Below are 19776 nucleotides of genomic sequence, written 5' to 3'. Positions count from 1 at the left end.
GCTGGGATTAAAGGCATGTGCTACCACACCTGGCATTCTTCTTTTATTGTAATGAAAATACTACGGACACTAATTTATCCTACAAGTAGCCCTGGGCTACATCATCTAACCTCTTTGGCAAACGAGGAAACATTTTGCAAGTCTACATGCGTTCCACCAGCAGGGCCATTTTCACTAGACATTTGCTAATCCATAAGCACGTTACCTCACTGTCCTGTCCGCTCCCCTTTTCCCATTCTCCACTGGCTGCTTCAGACTTTGCAGACTACCCTGCTGTGTTCAGATGCTCAGTTTTGCTTTTAGGTCTCTCAGGAACAGCATCCTTAGACCCCTACTCCATGTGTTTTCAGGCAATTCCTCCCATTCTTTTCTCGGCCCGATTGTAACCTGCTTTCTGACCCCAGTGGTCTACAAAAGGCGTTTGGGACAGGTCCTGCGGACAGGCACGGATGGCTGAATCTTGTGGCCGCCTCTCGGTTCTGGCTCTAGCTAAGCTTTGAGGCTACCTCATGGCCTTGCACCTCTCTCTCCTGGGCTCTCATGACACTGTTCTCGTCTTTGTTTCTTCTCCTTCCAACACTATCAGCTGCCTTTCTCTGTTGTTGCCTGATATGAGGGTTCTTCCTGCCTCTCCCCATCCTTTCTTCTCACCTTCCATAGTCTACCTGGGCTATGGCCAGGGTACCTTGACTTGAGTAACCCCCACCCTTACCACATAACACTGACTCCCAATCCTGTATATTTAACCTGCTCTTCTGAGTTGTACGTCTGGCTGTGAGCCTGTCTCTTGAACGAGGCATCAAAATGCAGGTCGTCCAGAGTGGTAGATTTGTTCATTTTCCCAGTCTTCTGCATTTTTTTTTTTTTTTGTCTGCTCCTTTTTTGGTTTGGTGCTTCTGACCTGCCTTGAATGTGTCCACCATTGCTCTGTGCCCTTGTACATCACAGCGGTTCTCAACCTTCCTAACGCTGTGACCCTTTCACATAAAATTATTATTTTATTAACAATAAAATTATTTTTGCTGCTACTTCATAACTGTGATTTTACTATTGTTGTGAATCATAATGTAACTATCTGATATGGAGCACTGACATGTGACCTTTACCCCAAAGAGGTTACAACCCATGGGTTGAGAGCTGCTGGTATATTAGCAGCTAATCACTGGTGGGGAGGAAGCATCAGCTCCACTTAGAATGTTTGGGATTCGGGGGGAGGGTTAGTTTTTGTTTGTTTGTTTGTTTGTTTGTTTGTTTTTAAGACAAGGTTTTTCTAAGTAGCCCTGGCTGCCCTGGAACTTGTTCTGTAGACCAGGCTGGCCTCAAACTCAGAGATTTGTCTGCCTTTGCCTCCCAAATGCTGGGATTAAAGGTGTGCGCCACCACACCTGGCTAAAACAGGATGGTTTCTAAGTCTTGTCTGCACCCTAGCCTCAGATGAGGACTGCAGCCTTTCCCGTCCCCCCCCCTGTTTCCCCCCCCCCCCCGTCATCTTCTCCCTCGTCCTGCCTGTCTCTCCCACTTACCCATAGCTCTATCCCTCCATCATAAGAGATGGCTTTGCCTTACCTTAGCAGGAAAATGGAGAGTAGTCAAGAACTGATTTTTCACTCCTGTGACATTTGATTCCTCCCTCTTGTGGCCAATTAACCTTCTGCTGAGCTTCTCCAGGTCTTAAGCTGTTATATAGGACAGAGTCTGAACACCCACAGATAAGAATTTCAACTGAAACTCCCAACTTTCAGCCTCCCATCACTTTCCCAGTGCCCATACAGTTTGGCCAAATCTTTTATGTTTTGAAAAACAAACTCTCTTAACATTTATTTAGACCTTCATTCACTTATAACCATCCTTTTGCCTTTCTTTTCTTTTTTCTTTTTTTTTTAATTTATTTATTATGTATACAATGCACATCAGATCACATTATAGATGGTTGTAAGCCACCATGTGGTTGCTGGGAATTGAACTCATGACCTCTGGAAGAGCAGTCAGTGCTCTTAACCGCTGAGCCATCTCTCCAGCCCTCTTTTCTTATTAATAATGTTTTGGGTTGGGTTTTGTGGGAATATTCTGATTTTTTAAGATGAGTCTCATATAGCCCAGGCTACCCTTGCCACTTGATATATATATATATATATATAGCCAAGGTTAACCATGAATTCCTGATCCTCCTCCTTCTACCTCTCAATTTCTGAGACTACAGGTATGTTCTACCACACCTGGAAAATAATGTTTATTTTATACATTTTAAATTTTTATTTTTGTGTGTGTGTGTGTGTGTGTGTGTGTGTGTGTGTGTGTGTGTGTTCATGCACATGGATTCCAAGAATTGAGCTCAGATCATCAGACTTGGCATCAAGTACCTTTACCATTGAATCATCTTGCCAGCCCCAATAATATCTTTAATGGACCTGTATTTGTTATATATGGTATATATACTGACAGTTTATACAACTAGATAATGTACCTTGAGCATATTTCCTGATACCTCCCTCTGCACTCTCACGCCCCCCTTCCCCCAACCCCTTAGTCCTCGTAGCTCCCATGGACAGTTTTATGTCTTCCCTGCAAAATTATGTATCTTGCCTTTTATTCACGCCAAGCCCTTCCTAAAGGCAGACCAGACTTGCTGTATCTTTGTTTCACTTCTTTTTTCCAAGCCTTGCTGCAGTGGATTAGGTCTCTGAGGTCCCATGGAAACTGCTCTGACTTGAGCCATGACTGGTGTCCTAATAGACAGATACCCCAGTCTCTCCTTCACTCTCAACTGACCTCCCCGTGGCATTGGAGACAGTGGCCCCCCTCTCTGGTTATACGCCCCCACTTCCTGTCTCCCCAACGCTCTGCCCATCTCCTGCTTGGGCTCTGCTTAGCTCTCCTCTATTCCCATTGGTCCCTTCCTTTGCCTTCTGCCCCATGCTCCCTCTCCATCACCACTATGTTTAGATGCTTAAATCAGCACCACCATCCTTTGCACTTGCCTGATCTCTAGGCCTGAAGTCTAGGAACATATTTCCTACCTTCTGAATATCTCCATGGTCATGCCTCAGAGATGAGAGAAATTGTGGCCCATCAAAGATGATGATACAGAGAGCAAAAGAAGTAGGTGGAACTGGTGAGGTAGAAGAGCAAGAGAGAAATCTGTGACTAGGGACTGTGTTATAAATGAATTATGCCTCGCTGCAACTGTTCCTCCTGTGTGCAACATCTGCCACCTCATCCCAGCCCTTCTTAGTGTGGTTATGACTCTCGGAACACGGGCACCTGCCAGTAACATCAACGTTAACTGGGAACTTGAAGTACAAATCTTGCACCTTCCAGATCTACTGTACTAGAACCTCAGAGCCAGGGCCAAGTCACCCCTGCAGGTAATTATATACCACCTGAAGTTTTCAAACCCCTGCACTCAGGTAATCTACACATTCTCCATGGTGTGGCATCAGTGGTACCTATCTATTTGCCATGGTATGGAATCAGTGGTACCTATCTATTCTCCATGGTGTGGCATCAGTGGTACCTATCTATTCTCCATGGTGTGGCATCAGTGGTACCTATCTATTCTCTGTGGTGTGGCATCAGTGGTACCTATCTATTCTCCGTGGTGTGGCATCAGTGGTACCTATCTATTCTCCGTGGTGTGGCATCAGTGGTACCTATCTATTCTCCGTGGTGTGGCATCAGTGGTACCTATCTATTCTCCATGGTGTGGCATCAGTGGTACCTATCTATTCTCCATGGTGTGGCATCAGTGGTACCTATCTATTCTCCATGGTGTGGCATCAGTGGTACCCATCTATTCTCCATGGTGTGGCATCAGTGGTACCCATCTATTCTCTGTGGTGTGGCATCAGTGGTACCTATCTATTCTCCGTGGTGCGGCATCAGTGGTACCTATCTATTCTCCATGGTGTGGCATCAGTGGTACCTATCTATTCTCCATGGTGTGGCATCAGTGGTACCCATCTATTCTCCATGGTGTGGCATCAGTGGTACCCATCTATTCTCCATGGTGTGGCATCAGTGGTATCTATTTTTCATGGTACAGCATCAGTACCTATGTCTCTGTAGAGCTCTTATTGATTCTTCCAGACAAAATTGATGACTTCCTCTTCCATATCCCCACAGCATTTCGTTTATGCCAATTATGCAGCACTTATCCTATTACAGCTAGCTCTGTAAGATTCTTCCTTCCCCTTAGATTATGTAATCTAAGGTTGTTATTGATCATTGTATTTCCAGCACCAGGCATGTGCCTGGAACCAAACAGACAAATATCACATGATCACCGAATGCCACTCTGTTTCCCGCACCTGGGATCCCTTTTCATCTCCTCCACGTTCCTCCTTCTTTTCCGGAAGCCGCCTTCTGAGTACGGATAATCAGAGCAAGATCTTGCCATGCTAAGGAAAATTTTCATAAGGTTCAAGCTGTTAACCCTCTTGCCTGTCTGTATCAGTCAGGGTCAAGGAAAGAAGCAGCTCACACAAGAGTCCATGCATTCACGTATGACAGGATACAGGCATCAGAACCTATGTGGTCATGGAGATGCTTGCACTAGTTGTGTAAGTCTGTTGTCTTTCCTTCTGAGACTGGGGTGTGACCCACATTGGGAAGGGAAAGATGGATGTAAAGGATGCATCAGTGGTACCTATGTATTCTCCGTGGTGGGGAGGATAGGAAAGGAAAACCAGATTCCATACCCACAGGCCAGAGCTCATGCGCATGGGCGGGTCCCTCCTCCTCTATCCTTGTCACAGTGAGGGGCCTGCTACAGAAAGAACAGGGTACCATTCAGCTCAAAGATGAGCACATTTCTGGCCTATTAGAGAAACTGCAATGCGTCCAGAGAAAAGGGACCAGTTGCAGATTGAACAGCTGTCCTGTGTCAAGGGAGGGATGCCAACAGGCAAACAGTGATGTGTGAGCTACCAAAACACGCCCAGAATTCCAAGAGTAGAGGACAGCGGGTCTGTAGGCTGAAGCCATCTACAGTGGGTGTTTAATGTTCTGCTGGTGGGTGCTAATTCCCTTTGTCCAGCAGATCTCCTGCACCGATGCATCTGGTCCTCTACCTTTACCAGAAATATGCCGAACGGAATTCTGGGAAGCCTAATTCAGGGGAGCCTAGCCAGACAGACCCGATTCCACCACAGCAGCCACGCGTCTGGTTTTGAAATACCAGAATTACCAGAGGCTTAGAGATTGAACCAAACAATCAGAGATATGGGTGGGGTTTTTTTTCTTTTTTTCTTTTCCAAAAGCAATAAAACAAAACAAGATGCAGTGTGGGCTGGGTAATGTGGGAAAACCCTTCAAAGGTAAGCTTGCAGTGAAATTGGCTCTGGAACAATGAGTGAGAATTACATGCGAAAGACTTTTGGTGACCAATAAAAGACAAAACTGTGCTCAGCATTATTGTCTTACCAATAGGATGGATTTTTTTTGGGAAAGATTATCAGTAAGAGATGAAAGTGAAACATCTCAATTTAATTAACTAGCGCCTCATCTAGGCGTTAAGAGTTAACTGAGAGGTTCTGGCAAGTGTTGAGTGTAATAAAGGCTAATAAAGTTTAGTAGAATGTACTGGTGAGAGTCCAAGAGCTTGGATAGACTCCACTACTTTCAAGCTGCATGGCCCCGAGCAAAGCCCTAAAGCTCGGGAGGCCATTGTGCTCTCCTGTAAATTGACAGTAAAGCTGGTCCACGCATCGTAGTTATAATGTGATGAATGACTAACAAGAGTCCATGGAAAGGAGTTGGCAAAAACCACTGCCAATAATTCGGTGCCATCATTGGTGTGTCTATTACTCGTATTGTTATTTCCCCCCAGGAAATGCTTTCCAGGAAGGTTGATTGCAAAGGCGAGTAATACTGTTGACCATTCTACGGCAGGCCAGTTTGGTAGATGGTGTTCTCATTATCAAAAGGAATCTCCTTTATTTATTTTTGTGGTTTCTCTAAGCTCAAATATAATTTCCAGAGCCCAGCCCCAAAAAGTGTCTCTCATTTGCATTTTGGTCACTGCCTGTACATCCAGGCCCTTGGGTGAGCGTGTGGCTAGAGCCACTACCACCCTCCCTGTCTGCTTGGGAAGTGGGTGACTGTGTTTGTGCACGTGCGTGGGCATGTGTCACTTGGGCGAAGGATTGATCACTTGGCCGCCTTACCACTGAGTTGCTGGCCACGGAAAAACAGACTCCTGATCTTCCGCATCTGTGGCTGCCATTTTGCAGCCTGAATCAGAAGCTGTTAAGACACATTGATGCCTGAGAGGGAGGGCTGCGTTTGTTAAACAATGAACAGCAGGCAGCGGAATGTTGCCCTTTAATTAGGGAGCCACTCTAAATCACCGGCTTCATGTTGAGTACCACCAGGGTCTCATACATCCTCATCTCCTGTGCATCTTCATTTTTGTCCTCCCCTCTCTCCATCTTTAATTAGAGTTTTGTGGTTTGTGACCACTTGGAATGGTCACAAACTAGACTTTGAAGACAATACGGTCCCTTCTGGCTTTATTGCTCCATTTCTGTATCGATCCAATCCCCCACTTGTACTCATTTACATAATGTCTTTTTGAAACAGTCTACAGATCCTATCAATGCAGTAATTTCCCCCTCTTTACATAGCCCAAACTAACTTTAGTCGGAAGACATGACTTCCATCAGAATTGACAGGAGGGTTTCCGGTCATGAGAAGGTATGCCTTAGTCGAGCTACATCCTGAGACTAAAATGCCTCAAGTGCTCTTTGTACTTTCCCCTCCTACTGCCAAACTGCTCTTGAATTTCACCGTTTCAGTGCCCGAGCTGGTGTTGCTTTGGTTCGGGGCACCAACTCTCTGCCCAGGAGTGCTGCAGCTTCCCACAGCTGCCCTGTGGCCCACCTTGCTAGGAAAACCTGCCTCATTTAAATCCTGTGTCCAGAGCTCTGTTCACACTGTGTCTGGAGCCACCATACTTTCACTTCACCGGGTAGGGAATTCCTTGCTGGCCACCTTAAATATCACTTTGCTGTCCATCTCACTCCTTGGAGGGGCTATCCCCCCTTGCTGTGGACTCGGGAGCTTGTCTGATCTAGGACAGTTCTTTCCTTTGCACTGAAACATAGCTGTGTATGTCTCCTCTGGAGGACTTGAGGGTTCAGGATTTGTCTTCTTGGTAACCACTTTCCCCAACGCCCAGAACAATTCCTAATCCAGGGAAGGCCCTAGAATACTTGTCCAGTGGATGACTGGTAAGTGGCTTTCTCTATATCATATAGAGCTCTATATATATTATGTGTTAATATATATAGGTTTATATATAATAAGGAGAGACTAATAATAAAGGCAATTACTTGATTTTTTTCTGAAGAAACTAGAGATGAATGTACTTTATTTACCATTTGAAAAACATAGGTAGTCATTCATAGCTAAAGGATGAAATGCAGTGTTCCCAAAACACATCACCTTAGTAAGAAATCTCTACTTGGATGTTGAATGCAATAAATGTCTTGGGGAAAAGGAAAGGCTAGAATTCATTATGCAAAGAAAAGAAAGAAAGAAAAAAAGAAAGAAAGGCAGAAACAAACAAACGACATGCTGGAATGACCTTATATTCTGCAACCTGTTCTTGAATTCTGGTCATGCTTTAGTCGTGCTTTCAAAAAAACCGGTGACCAGGACGTGGACAAAGATTCTTTGCTTGACTAGACTTTCATCAGACTCCGGAATTTTCTTCTAGGCCCATCTGTACATTTCTATAAAAATCTGGGGTTAACGAGAGCCTCCGACCCTAGTTATCTCATAAGACTGTGTGACCCGCCACCCTCTCCTGTGTGATGGCTCATTTCATTGTGAGCTTCACTAAGTTTAGAATCACCAAGGAGACAAGCCTCTGAGGGTGTCTGTGGGGATGCTTCTGAAGAGGTTTGAGAAGGGAGAGGTTACCCTGAATGTGGGCAGCACCACCCTGGGAAACAGGGTCTCCCTGAGAAAAGGCAGACGGGGGGGGGGGGGAGCCCCAGGGGGGGGAGCCCCGGGGGGGGGAGCCCCTGGAGCAACAGCAGCACTCAGGCTCGCTGTACTTCCCGACGGCTGATATTTCATAATCCTGATGGCGTGCCTTCCCTACCACAACAGGCCAAATCCTCTCAAGCTGTAAGCCAAAGTTGCTTTTGTATGAGGCCTTTTTGCCATAGCAACAGTCAAGAATACCCCTCACCGACTGCTGATCATCGTTCCCCTCTGTCTGTGCCCAGCTAGGAGCAGTTAGTCAGAACCTGGCACCTGGCCTGGCCTTTGCTCATGGTCACTCCGTACGTGGCTCCTCCGTGTGGATTCATACCTTCCTGTGATCGAGAACAAGCTCCCTTTCCCTGTACCGCACACCCCACTGCGGGAGCCATTGTATTATGCTGTCTGTATCTTGTGGCTTTGGGTATCACCAAGGCGCAGCCTACAGGGCAGGCTCCGTGGACGCTGCCCTCATTACTCACGGGCAGAATCCATCACTCTTGCTGCGGTGCAGCACACACAGCCATTGTCATCACCACGTGGTGCGCGGTCGCTCGTGCTCACGTGGATACCGCCTCCAACCAAATCTCATTCCTTCAGCTCGCTTTGTGTTTCTTTGTTAAGTTTCTTTTTTTATTATTTCATTGCGTATATGAGTGTTTTGGCTCTGTGTACGTCTGTGCTGCTGCCTGTGTGCCTGGTGTTCATGGAGGTCAGGAGAGGGTGTCGGATTCCCTGGGACCAGGGTTACAGATGGTTGTGAGCTGCCTTGCGGGTGCTGAAAACTGAGGCCAGGTCCTCTGGAAGGGCAGACAGTGCTCTTAACCTCTGAGCCATCTCTTCAGCCCCTCATCGTGCTGTTTAGAATCCTCGGCCCAGGGCAGTGCCTTTCTTGTGTTCTTCACCAGATGTCTATAGATGTGGTCTTGTTCTAGATATTGTTGATAAGATAGGGGATAAAAGACAAAAAAAAACCCCTCACCCTCAGGCTTGTTGGGGGAGAAAAAGATTTCAGCGAGAGCAGGGGCGGGGAGTGAGAGCAAGTAATAGGGGAGGAATGGGACTAAAATTCATTATAGAGGAAACTGTCAAAGAATTAAAACATAGATTAATTTAGGGGGGCAAAGGAGAGGTTCGGAGAGGGACTGGGAGGGAAGGAGGGAGAGGAAACTGTAGACAAGCTATAAAAAAAAAGTAATAAAAATATAAAATAAAATGGATATCAGTAAAAAAAATTGAACAATCTATAAAAAAATTAACTAATTTTTCCCAAATTCCCATTTAGTGATAAGAAAACCCATGAGTAAAATAAATAGGTTAAATACGGGACAGGATGGGGAGGATGTGCAGCAGGATGGCGAAGGGAATTCTGGGGTTGAGGAATGACAGCCATTTTAAGTGGAATGTTCAGGAAAAGCTTTCCAAGGAAGTCTTCATTTTGCAAAGTCTTGGGACAGGGACGGGGGCTGGAAGGGCAAAGGCACAGCCATGTGCCACATTAGGGGCAAGCACATTTTATAGAGGGACAAGGCAGGGCTCACGAGCCCGTACAAGGCAGCCAGCGTCCGAAGCCTGGGAGGATGCCATGCTGAGGTCAGAGTCCGCATTTGAGCCCTTATGTATGTCTGGCAGAGTGGAGCCTGACTTGTGTCTTAAAGGTATCTTTCCGGCTACTGTGGGAGGCTGTGTTTAGTCTGAGACCTGTTTTGGCTCAGGGTTCCCCGGTACCTTGAACCTAGGGATGTGCAAAGATTGAGGTCTCTGAGATGAATTACCACAAGGCTTTGGAGCGGAGAGTGATTACTGTAAGACTGGAGCAAGGCCGCCAAGAGTGCGGTAAAGGATTTGTAGAATTAAATATGGGAGAAAGTATCCGAGATCACATGTAGGAGTATTCATGGTTAGTTATCAGGGATTTTTACATTTACATCTCATTTTTCAGTTTTTAATTCTGTGTATATATATAATCAACGAGTTCAGGTGACATAAAGAGGACAAACTTACGAGGCTGTGAGGTCTCTGCCTTCAGTGTACACGGGAAAGCAAACAAGCAGAGCTAGGGTAACCAGGGCAGTCACGCCAGCCTGTCTACCTAAGGTCCAAACCCTCAGCGTGGCAGGCTTCTACCCTCACTCACTAGCAGATGCACACACACTGGACACCAATGGCACATCTATAACCAGAAGAGAAAGCAGTAGCAACGTTGATAAAGCACTACTAGTTGTTGGCTTATAAAAATCCTTTCTTGGGAGTTAATTGTATATGAAAACCACACTCTAGGCCAAAGGGTAAAGTGTTAAAAATCAAATTTAGAATGGTGTCCTTGAGGATGTTTTCCATCAAGAAAGAACCATTAAATGAACTGCTATTCTTTTTTTTTTTTTTCAATTTTACTACTAAAAAATCATGTAAGCTGATATATAAAAACATGGGCTGATGCCTTGATGCCTTGGTAAATGCGTATGTGGCATAATGTTTGAGCCAGGTAAAATATGTCTCAGACAACTGTCATTTCTTTATGGTACACCTCAGAATCCTTCTGACTCTTTAAAGTGTATGGTGCATCTTTATCACCTATAGTCACCCCACTGTGCATCAGCATACCAGAATGCATTTCTCCTATCTCACTGCAACTTACTACCTGCTCCTAGCCTGCCCCCGGCCCCCACCAGCCTCTGGCAACTACCACCCTACTCTTAATTTCGATGAGATCAACTGCTTTAGATCCCACGAGTGACAAGATCATGTGATATTTATCTTTCGGAGCCTACCATTCCATTTAATACCATGTACCTCACAAATTACAGGTTAGACTTTTTTTAAAGTCTGAACAGTGTGCACTGTTATATGTACAGTGTCTTCATCCTTGTACTAGTTGATGGTAGGTAGGCTGTTTCTACTTCTTGGATACTGTGCCTAGTTCTGCAGTGCTCATGGGAATGCAGCTATCTGCTGGGCATACTTGCCTCATTTCCTTTAGGAGGAGTACCCATGGGTCATGTGGCTCGGTCTTTAAAGAAATTTCCATAATAGCTACTAACTTGCATTCGCACAGGGTAGGGATTCCCTTTCCTCAGCATCCTTGTTGGTATTTATCTTTTGTCTGTTGCATAGCAGGAATTCTCAGTGGAGTGAGGTGGAGGTGGTTGCAGTTTGATTTGCGTTTCTGTGGTGATTACTGCTGTTGAGTAGAGCTCTTGCCCATAGTCCTGATAGTTGTCGATGCGCCATTTTGAAACATGTCTCTTTAGATCTATTCCTCCCTCTTCATGGGCTGGTTCTCCTGTGCTATTCTGGAGCCTATTCAGTTACTGGGATATAGGAGGGTCCTCTGGATCTTACCTTGCCTCAGATGTGTAACTTGTGGGGCTTTCCTCCCGTTCTGTGGATCATCTCTTCACTCTGTGGATTGTTTCCCTTGTTGTGTACCAGCTCTTTAGCCTGATATAGTCCTATCTGTCTGTTTAATCATTTGTGTTCTGTTTCGGACAAGATCCCACCATGTCATCCTGGCTGGCCTAGAATTCATGGCGATTCCCCCTAACTCTGTCTCCCAAGCATTGGGTCAAGTTGTTATTCTCTGCTGCCCTTTCTTTCCAGAAAACTGATTTGTCTCCTCAGAAATGAAGCAACTTCCCCTTAGATGAATGACACCTGCAGACGCTGAGAACCCTAATGCTCACACTCCCCCAGTCAGCGAATTCACCCCTACTTCACCCTAGACAAGAGATCACTCAAGGTACTAGGAGGAGCCCAGCTCATTAGAATATCCTATTAGTGTTCTGTGAATTGTTTCTATCAGAATGGAGGTAGAGTACCTAAACACTGATGAGATTTTCAATCCCTCCTCATGCCAGAACCCAGGTCTTGAATATGCTACCCCTGACCCAGCTCCTGTTGAGCAATTTCATTACCACTGTGGGTGCCCACATGTATGCTACCACATGAATGTCGGGAGGTCAGAAGAAAAGGCAGAGCAGTCAGGGTCTCCACACTGGGATCCAGGGACATTGCTTAGGCCCCTCAAGCTTGCATCCAAGCGTACTTACTCACCGAGCCCTGTTGCTGGTTCTGGTGTGTAATTTCTAAGAAGTATTTATTCTCTCAGCTCACTCTTGCTATGCTTCCAATCCCATAGCCTTCTGCTTTAAGGGTGAGCTGTCTCTGGAGAGGAGAGAGAGCAGATATAGGGGGAGAGATCCATGAACATCCACCATAGAGAATCCAGAACTAAACCACAGTGGGAGGAGTCTGCAACTCAAGGAGGAGGAGCAAAGGGAACAAAAGGGAGGGGCTTTATGCACACATGTCTGTCACAGGGGATAGTCCCCACCCACCAACCCTTGCCTAAGAAAGGAAGAGGATGTCACTATCTGACCCACCCTCGTGGAGAAGCAGACAGGACATTGAAAGAACCTTGGTTCCAGCCACAAAGGGACAGTTAGGTGATGACCACCCAGTAAAATGACCCAGATCTAAAGCCTAGTGTGCCAGCCAGGGCTGGCATATGGGCCAGCTTAGACCTTGAGGTTAATTGCCACCCTGTGCTTTCTGAATATGTTTCCTGATGGCTTCAAGGAGAGTTGGAACACACTCCAGTCCCCTTAGCTGCGAGCTTTAAGGTCCTTGTTAGGATGCGTGGCGGTTGTGTGTGCTAATTTTATCGACTAACTGTGGAGCCACCATTGTGCTGAAGGTCTGAGTCCGGGTTGTCCCTGGAAACAGAACCAGAGGATACATGTATACACATGCAGTTATGGGAGATGCCTCGTGCCTCGCCAGGGCTCAGAACTACAGTGTGAAGCCCACTGGCTGGAAACCCAGGCACGTCCGTGGTCCAAGAGGCAGCTGGAGTCTGCAGGCCGAGAGCCAGGAAAGCCACTCTGTTAAGGTTAGAGCTACAAGGCTGAAGAAGCCAGAGTCCTGCTGTCCAAGGTAGGAGAAACGGATGTCTTAGCTCAAGAAGAAAGAGATGGCTTCCCTCCAGATTTCTGTTCTCACTGGGCCCTCAGCAGACTGAACAGCGGCACTCAGACAGGGGAAGTAAATGTTATTTACCTGGCGTTCAGCTCTCCTTCCGGCTCTGTGGATAGCACTCTCTCTAGTAGCATCTTAGAGGAGGAAAGGGTTTGCTTCATCTTATACATCTTACACGGTTCATCACTGAGGTAAGTCACAGGAACTCAAAGAAGAAACTTGAAGGCGGGAGCCACGGAGCGATGGCTCACTCATTGGCTTATACCCAGCTTTTTGTATCTTCCAGAACCACCTGCCCAGGGGATGCTGCCAACCACCATGGGCTGGGCCCTCCCACATCTACTAATAATCAAGACAGTCCCTCAGAGAAATGCCCACAGACCAACCTGATCTAGGCAGATCCTCAGTTGAGGCCTCTTCTTACACATAAGTCCGGATTGTACCAAATTGACAATTTAAGGCAACTTTCTCTCGGACACACTCACTTGTTTGCCCGGTATCGCTTAGTCCTTGCTACGTTGCAGCCTAACTTGAACCACCCTTGGTGTGGGGTGTTGCTCAATGGTAGAGTTCCTGCCTGGTATGTGTGGGACACTGGATGTGACCCCAGAACAGCAAACAAAGAAACAAAAATTAACCCCTGCCGTGAACTACCATCTGCATTCACACCCCTTATTTATAATCTGTAGCCTCCTGAGCGCTTAAGAGTAACAAAATAACATCAGTGAAAAGAGGAGGGCGGGCCTGAGGGAAGGCAGAATTATTTACGAAGTCTGTTCCAGGTTACGTTGTTTGTACGGGGGACAATGATGGGAAAGTCCACACGAAGGGAGCGTGTACCGGATGAGTGGGGCGGCCGCTGGCTTTGGGAGAGCGGGGACTGGGCACTATGTAAGCCCCTGCTTCCGATGGTTGCCATTGTGTGGATGGAGTAGCGCTGCATGTGTTGGGGGCGTGAGGGCGGGGAGGAGCAGGGGGACTCAGTTCTGCTGTTAATTAGTTCTTGCTGAGGGAAGGATGCCTGGTGACGTACAGCTTGCTTCAGAACCCTCTCTGCGCTCCAACAAACAACCTCCGGCCTGGTATATTCCATGTGCTTTCTGACTTTCCAGAGAAGTCATCAGCATAAAGTGATTTCAAGAGGCTGCTTGAAGATGAAATAGATATAGATATAGATATATAGATATAGATATAGGTATAGAATGAAAAGTCATATCCTGTTTCTCCATGGGAACTTTGAAAGCCTATCTTTTTTGTTTTTTTTGTTTTGTTTTTGTTTACTTTTGTTTTTGTTTTTGTTTTTTTGAGACAGGGTTTCCCTGTGTAGCGCTGGCTATTCTAGACTCACTTTGTAGACCAGGCTGGCCTTGAACTCACAGTGATCCGCCTGCCTCTGCCTCCCAAGTGCTGGGATTAAAGGCATGCGCCACCATGTCCGGCCCCGCCTATCCTATTTCTTTTCCAGGTTCCCCTCCAAAATTCATACATGGGTACCATTAAGCTGGAATAAATCTACAGTTCTGCTTTTGTTACTTGGGCCCAAAATGGGGTGGGCAGCAGTGATATTAACACAGCCATTTATAATGATGGTTTCCGGCCAGCATGAGCTTAGCATGTTCTTAGCATGTACATGTCACTGTTAGGCTAAATCTTAGTCTTAACTGCAGCCCAAAGAAGTAGGTACTATATGAACCCCATGTTGTGATGGGAACACCGCGGGTTAGTAAACTTAAGCAAGATGTTTCACCCCACAAATCTAAGTCACACTCATGGTCCTCGCTCTATTCTGGGGGCCCATAAAATGGATTGTGGGAGAATCATTGTCCTGTTCTTTGCATCTGTAACATTGTCCACCAAGAAGCTGGCAGCTTGATTGACAGGAGCTCCATCTTCAGTGTTCCAGGGTGGCTGGTCCTGTGCACTTCCCGGCCTGGGTGTTCTTCCATAGCCACACAAGATCCAACCCGAGTTTGCCTCTCACATCTTCACCTCCTGGGGTTCCTGGGCGTTTCCTGCCCCTGGGGACTTGGATGGGACATTTCTTGGTTTGCTCTGATTTGCTTTGTGTTTGCTTGTTTTCTCTTCACTGAACTAAGTGTTGAGGACAGGGTCTAGCCAGAGAGGGCTGCATCTTGTGGGCTCTCTGCTTGTTCTGGTGCTTGGAGCTCCAGAGAGGCCACTGTAGTGTCTCTCAGCCTCACAGCTGCGGGGCAGAGCGTATGGGGTAGCATGTGGTCAGACTAGTCCTTGGGGTTCTTCGTTTGTTGACTGCCTTTGGGATAGTGATGAAATCATTGCATGTGGTGGAAGGACTGGGAGAGTCTTCAGAACTTCCCCGAAATAATCTCTTCACCATCTACAAATTCGTCAATAAGGGAACCCAGCCTTTTCCCTGCCTCACAAGAACAGGGTGTGGTGGCACAAGCCTTTAATCCCAGCACTCACTCGGGAGGCAGAGGCTGGTGGATCGCTGTGAGTTCGAGGCCAGCCTGGTCTACAGAGTGAGTCCAGGACAGCCAAGGTTGCAGAGAGAGACCCTGTCTCAAAAAACAAACACACACACACACACACACACAAAACAAAACAAAACAAAACAAAACAAAACAAAACAAAAACAAGAGGCTTGAGCGCTTCAGGAAGTATTTGACAAGTAGGGAGAAGATTTGTATATTTATGAAATCTTTGTGAAAATGAGGCTGAGGTGTCTAGCATGAACCCTTGTTTAATCCCCTGCTCCACATAACCCAGGTTTGGTGGTGCATGCCTGTAATCTCAGTCCTTGGGAGGTGGAGGCAGGAGGATCAGGAGTTCAAGGTCAACTTGACTATGTTGCAAGTTTGAGGCCAGCCTGGACTATGTGAGAGCCTCTCTCAAGAAAACAAAAAACAAAACAAAACCCCGGAAACATTTACATATACATGAAAGATTGGCCATTGTTAAGTCAGGAAAACATTCCCTGGCCTTTATCCTTCTACTGATTTGGGGGGAGTGGCAGGAGATGGGGGAGACGGACACCCCCCAGTCACTCCAGTCTCTTGGATGTCCCCTAATTCCCAGGGCAAGGTTGTGTTAGTGTCACCTAAGAATTGTAGAATTTTTCTGGTCCCTTATGAACAGTGACTTTGCCGTTTGGTGAGCTGTTTGGGCTTCACTTGCTGCAGCGTCAGGATGTATTAATTAGCTACAGTAAAAGATCCTGCAGCGGTGGCAGCAAGAATCTAATGACAGAATGGCTTTAAAATGCAGAGGGCTTGTTTGTCTTTCTAATTTATGTAATGCGGAGATATGGGAGGGACTGACAGCAGCTAGGCCATCTGCAGCCCAGTGTCTGTCTGTGCATGGGTCGCCTTTGACTTAGATCAGAGGGGATGAGTGAGAAAGCCTTCTTGTCCCCTACCCCATGGGTAAGAAATTAGTCATGTCACTGTGCCATGGCTCAGAGAAACCGCAGTGTCCTGTAGCCGGGCTGTGGGCCTAGCTGCTCTTCTTTTTTTTTTTTTTTTTTTTTTTCTTTTTCTTTTTTTCTTTTTTAATAATAACACATTTTTATTGAAAATTAAAAATAATTCCTATTACATCTCATTTTCTATCCCATCCCATGCATCCTCCCATTCCTCCCCCCTTCCCTATGACGGTGGCTGTGGGCGACCTCCTCCCCCTGAATATGGTGCCTAGCTACTCTTCTAATGCAGTGGAAGAAGTGTGGGAGGGGTTCGTAGACAGCTGGTGATCCCTGCTACCACCAGCTCCTCTCTGGCTCCCAGCAAATCTCCATTCCCTACACTATCCCACCGTTGTAACTGGAGTGTGTGTGTGTGTGTGTGTGTGTGTGTGTGTGTGTGTGTGTGTCTGAGTGTAGATGGTGGGTAACTTGCCATTTGTTTACAGTTTATAAGACTGTTAAGAACTACATCTAGCAGCCAGGCTAGGGTGCGCACGCCTGTGATCCCAGCACTCTGGGAAGAAGAGGCAGGTGGATCTTTGTGAGTTCGAGGCCAGTCTTGTCTATAAAGCAAGTCTAGGACATCCAAGAGAAACCATGTCTCAGGGAGAAAAAAAAAGCTACATCTAGGCCCAGTAGTTAAAAGGGCTTCCTATGCAAGCATGTCAACCTGAGTTACACACACAGGTTGTGTGTGTGTAACTCACAGATATCTGCCTGCCTCTGCCTCCCGGAGTGCTGGGATTAAAGGCATGTGCCACCATGCCAGGCATGCTGATCACATTTTTATCTGCACACAGGAAGTGACAGAGAGATCAGGAAGCAAAACAGGGCTGTCTAAAACTTCAAAGCCCACCCCAAGGCCATAATTCCTCCAGCAAGGACCTAGTTCCTAAAGGTTCCGGAACCTTCCCAAACAGGGATGCCTCCTGGGGATCAAACATTCTCCATTCAAACCATCACCTGGGCAAAGACCCATGGTGGAACTTCTGCATCATCTGTTAACTTTATTTTTAACTTGTTAAGAGACCAATATTGTTTTCCAGTGATATGTTTCAGCATTTTGTTTCATCCTTCTATGGTGGTGGTGGTGGGAGGGAACAGGGAAACACATATGTGCATGTACCACGGCTTGCTTATGGAAAGTCAGAAAGCAATCTCAGGTATTTATCTTCACTTTCCATCTTGTCTAAGGCAAGATCTCTGTTGTTTGCTGCTACATACACCAGGATGCTGGCTCAGGACCTTCCTGGGACTCTCCTCCCTCTGGCTCCCATCTTATCCTAAGAGTGCCCGGATCATATGTCTATAATCCCAGCACTACTACGTCTAACTTTATGTAGGTTCTGGGGCTTTGAACTCAGGTCTTCACGTGTGTGCTTCAAGCGCTTGGCTGACCAAGTCCTCTATCTCCCCAGCTGACTGGGGAGATTAAATTCCCAACAACAGTTCCAGTTCTTGGCCAGGCATGGTGGGCACATGCTTTTAATCCCAGCACTGAGGAGGCAGAGGTAGATGCATCTTTGTATGTTTGAGGCCAGGCTAGCCTACGTAAGAAATGCCAGGTCAGCCAAGGCTATATAATGAGATTAAAACGCTCTGTTTTTCCATATCCTTGACCAGCATTTGTTTTGTTTTTCTTGGCACTGGGTCTCACTGTCCTAGAACTCACAGTATAATCTAGGCTGGCTTTGAACTCACAAATTTGCCTGCCTCTGCCCCCGCCCCCAGTGCTAGGATTAAATGCATGTGCCATCACACCCAGCTAACATTTGTTATTTTTATGCTAGCTATTCTAATGGACATAGGGTGGTTGTTGCTGTTGCCTTTCTTTAAAAAAAATTTTTTTGGATGAAATACACATAACAAAGCTTACCATTTCAGCATTTTTAAAAATTTATGTTTTTTTTGTGTGTGTGGTGTGTATGTGTGTGTGTGTGTCTTGTGGGGGGGGGTGTAGTGTGTGTGTGTATGAGCTTGAGTGCATGGTCATCCACACAGGTGTGTACAGAGGCCAAAAGGTGTGCCAGACCTCCTAGAGCTAGAGTTGTGAGCCACCTGGTGTGCTGCTGGGGACTACACTCGGGTCCTCTGGAAGAGCAGCCAGCACTCAAAGTCACTGACTCAAAGACCGTCACTATATTTCAAAATGCCATGGAGCTATTACATCTTATGTCTAGCTCTTTCATCTCTTTGTTGAAGTTTTAAATCAATTTTGTTGGGTGACGATTGGTCTACATGCTTTGGTGTGCAACTCTAGAAAGTAGGAACCTCGTCCCGGTGCTGTGAAAAGAATCTTCACAAAGCCACGCCTGCAAGAGAGGGCACTTGTCATAACCAGGGTGAGGAGTCGGTTACCCAGTCACAGGAGATGAGTAGAGAGAATACGGTACTGTACCAACCTGAAATGGAGACTTGTAATTGACCTTCATTGTGCTTGGAGATTGGTGCAACTGGACATTTGATGACATCATCAAGGGCTTACTCTTTCCACCTTCTTTTCTGTCATCCTCAATATGGTGGCTTTGGGTCCTCTTATTTGTTGTAGTGTATATAGCATCATGGATGCCACTACATAAAGTAATGTACTTTTACTGCACCATCCCAAGTGAGAAAGAAGGAATGTGGGTGGATAAGGTTTTCCTTTGCTAAGGATACAAACCCTTCCCCTTTGCTACTCAGAAGACCTCCTTTTGCATCTCACTGCCTAGGTCCAAGAGACTCTTGTCAAAGGAAATGGGGTGGCTGTTGGGCTTAACTAGTGGTAACATATAGGGTATCCTTGGGCTGAGCGCATTGCTGTCCTGAGAAAAAGTAAACTGAGTAAAATGTTCTGAACTAAGAAGAGAAGTTATATTCTCCATACTTGGGCAGTGTTTGTTACTAAAAGGTGTTACATGGAAACTCAGACCATACTGGGTCCACATGCTAGTAGGAGGGAGTTCCTTTAGGGGTTGTGAGCTCCATCTATTTCTAAGAAAAAGAATCCATGAGTGTAGGTGGACTCCTGTAGTCATCTGTTCGGTGAATGAAGGTGACTGGTTTTAGAAATCAAGAAAATGTGAATTAAAAAAAAAAGTCACTGCTGGTTCTGTTTAGAAATCACTAGGCTTGAGGACCTTCACTATGAGTGTTGGGGCTTTGGTTTGGTTTTTTTTTATTGTTGTTTGTTTTGCCAGCACTCTTGTGGTGGGGAGCTGACCTTATAGATTTAATGATGCCCCTTATATCTGTCGATCAGGAGGCCAAGTCATCACAGACTCTTAAGGTGACACCAGGTCACCTGATTCATGACATTCAAAACTTAGGATGAAGTAAAAACAGCTTTTATCTCTGTGCTGATAACTTGTCAGTTGGCCCCTTCCTTA

General features: G+C 46.2%; 1 protein-coding gene and 1 long non-coding RNA gene across 5 annotated transcripts in view; one reads left to right on the top strand and one right to left on the bottom strand.

Annotated features, from left to right (window-relative positions):
• Nucleotides 1-19776, top strand: part of TMEM150C (transmembrane protein 150C) — an 83169-nt gene that overhangs the window by 24349 nt on the left and 39044 nt on the right. The window lies entirely within an intron of this gene.
• LOC311585420 lies at nt 8661-13011 on the bottom strand. Its single transcript, XR_014775222.1, has 3 exons — nt 12769-13011; nt 12043-12153; nt 8661-8920 (listed from the first exon to the last, which is right to left on the bottom strand). It is a non-coding gene; the product is annotated as an uncharacterized lncRNA (long non-coding RNA).

Source organism: Acomys minous (genome assembly GCF_964271855.1).
Source record: "Acomys minous genome assembly, chromosome: 15".
Taxonomy (NCBI): domain Eukaryota; kingdom Metazoa; phylum Chordata; class Mammalia; order Rodentia; family Muridae; genus Acomys; species Acomys minous.
The sequence above is the reverse complement of the archived record's forward strand: the minus strand, read 5'-3'. Positions and strand labels throughout refer to the sequence as shown.